We start from the raw sequence: 2,830 nt of genomic DNA, 5'->3' as shown, positions 1-2,830 counted from the left end.
AGAATTCCATTCTGCTTGCTGTGGAGTCCAGACCCTGATGTGCTCAGTTTTGTTTTGTTTCGGTGTTTTGGGGGGTTTTTTTGTCTTTGCAACGGGGTCTTTCTATGTAGTTCAGGCTGCCCTTGAACTCACTATGTAGCCCAGGCTAAACCCCCTGTCTCAGCCTCCCAAGTTCCAGGATGACAGGCATGTGTTACCAAGCCAGGCATGTTTTGTTTTGGCGGAACCGGGGATTGAACTCAGACCCCTGTGCTTTCCAGGCAAGCACTTGTTCTACTAAGATATCTCCCCGGTCCTTCCCCAATCTTTTTAATTTTATAGTTTGAAACTTGCTAAGTCACTAAGTTTCCCGTGCTAGGCTTCACCTTGTGATCCACCTGCCTCAGCCTCCAAGTGCTGGGGTAGGGTTAGAGATATATGCCACCACCCACAGCAGGTGTGTTCTGTGTAGAGAGACAAACTGAAGGGGGCCTGCCCATTAGCTCAGGTGTTTAAGTGCCTGCTGAAACAAAGCAGTCAGGCTCAGGATGCTGTGGTTCCATTCCCTCATCCTCAAGCCAAACCAGACCTGCCCTGAAGGCATCCTGAGCAGCCTCCCCCCCCCCCAAAAAAAAAAAGAGAGAGACAAACTGGAAGGGCTTGAGATTCCAAGGCTATAGCATAGAGCTGCTCTCCATTAAGGGAGACTCCCTCCCAGGGAACAAGTTTGGTTTTCTGAGGTGCCCTGTGTTCATCACACTGGGGAGCTCCCAGCACAGAGTAGTGGAGGACAGCACCCTGCAGTGTCCTGAACATGCACAGAGCATGCCTCAGCCCCAGTGTGCACAGTGCCCAGGGACAGAGCAGGAATAGAGCCTGGTGACCACCTGCTACTCTGGGAGGCCTAGGTGGGAAGATCACAAGTTTGAGCCCAGCCTAGGCAATTTAGTAACCTTTCAAGACTCAGCCTTAAACCAGCCAAATAGCTCAGTGGATTAAAGTGCCTGCAAGCAGGTGCAGGGGTTGGGGGTTCGATCTGATAGTGAGACCCTGAACATTCTGTAGACCATTCCCTAAAACACAGAAAAATAAAATAAAATAAAAAAGACTCAACCTTAAAATAAAAATATAGGGGCCAGGGAGATGGCTCAGTAGAATAAGTGCTTTCCTGGCAAGCACAAGGGCCTGAGTTCAATCCCCAGTTCCAAGAAAAAAGAAAGGGCCAGGGATGTAGCTCAGCACAAAGGACCTGTGTTCAAGCCTCAGTCCTCCGCCCCCGGATAGCCCTTTGTCCCTTAGAATGGTGTCCTGGCATCAGCTGCCGCTGGGGGTATGTGAGACCAGATAGGCTCACTCTGGAGGAGCTGGGCTGGGAAGACAGCCTGGGGCCCGGGGGCTCAGGCCCAGCTGCCCAGCCTGCACCACAGGAAGATGAAACTAGAGACTGCAACCCATGCTGATGACATCAGGACATCAATAGTTGATGGGGGAACTGGACACTGATCTCCATCTCCAGCAGCAGCTCAGGTGGCCTCCGTGGTCCCTGTCTGGGCGACGCTGGCCCTCGAGTGTGAGCCAGAGTGCCAGGTGGCTTGCACTGACTAGAGCCCAGACCAGAGCCACAGTCAGCAGTTCTTTTCCCATTATTGCCTTTATCCACAGTATGTTAAACCGTCAGTGGTGGGCCGGGGAGATGGCTCAGTACGATAAGCACTTGACTGGCAAACGCAAGGATCTGAGTTCAATCCCCGGTTCCGCCAAAAAAAAAAAAAAAAAAAAATCATTTATATCAGTAAAATTTGGGCCGGGGAGGTGGCTCAGTGGAATAAGCGCTTCCCTGGCAAGCGCAAGGGTCTGAGTTTAATCCCTGGTTCCGCAAAAAAAAAAAAAAAAAGTTACCTACAAAAAAAAATAATAATAAAAAACCCGTCAGTGGACTAACCCAGTGTCCCACGCCTATGACTCAGCCACTCCCAAAAGCTCCACCTGTAAGTGCAAGAGGTTTTGAAGGAACATGGGGATGGAAGCCATGAAGCCATGAGTGTTGCAGTTGGGGAGCTGGTGGTGCAGTGCTTGGCCAGCATGGGTGAGGTCCCGGCTTGCCCCCACAGACTCCTCCCCCCACATCATGGCTTTAGAACATCTGGGGGGTCCTCAAACATCATCGGTGTACTATAGCAAAATGTAACCCTTTTTTTTTTTTGGTGGAACTGGGGATCAAACTGAGATCCTTGCGCTTGCCAGGCAAGCACTTACTCTACTGAGCCATTTCTCCATTTCCCTGACCCCAGAAATGTAACCTTTTATTTATTTATTTTAGTGTGTGTGTGTGTGTGTGTGTGTGTGTGTGTGTGTGTGTGACCAGCTCAGCCCACCAGGGGGCAGGGCTGGCTGGCATGTGGTGCTGGGGGATTGAACCGCGGTCCATGTGCGTGCATGTGCGTTGCTAAGCTTGTTGTAAGCAGGTGCTTTAGACCACTGAGCCATCTCACCAGCCCCTGTTAATGTTCTTTTTTTTTTTCTCAAAGTTTTATTGATAAACATATAGCAAGAGACAGTTTCAAATCAAATTGAAAGTACAGTTTCAACAAATAATACACTGCATATATTCTTCCTAGTGGTTAATTGCTGTACATTAATGTTCTTTTTGAGACAGGGTCTTGTCATGCAGTTCAGGCTGGCTTTGAGCTCACTTTGTAGTCCAGGCTGGCCTTAAGCTTGCAGCGATCCATCCTCCTGCCTCAACCTCCTGAGTGCTGGGACTACAGATGTGCTCCACCGCATCTGGCTGCCAGTCTTATTTATTTATTTATTTATTTATTTATTTATTTATTTATTTATTTTTGGTACT

The sequence above is a fragment of the Octodon degus genome, unplaced genomic scaffold (assembly GCF_000260255.1).
Source record: "Octodon degus isolate 3935 unplaced genomic scaffold, OctDeg1.0 scaffold00050, whole genome shotgun sequence".
In the NCBI taxonomy this organism is placed as follows: domain Eukaryota; kingdom Metazoa; phylum Chordata; class Mammalia; order Rodentia; family Octodontidae; genus Octodon; species Octodon degus.
Note: the sequence above shows the minus strand (reverse complement) of the source record.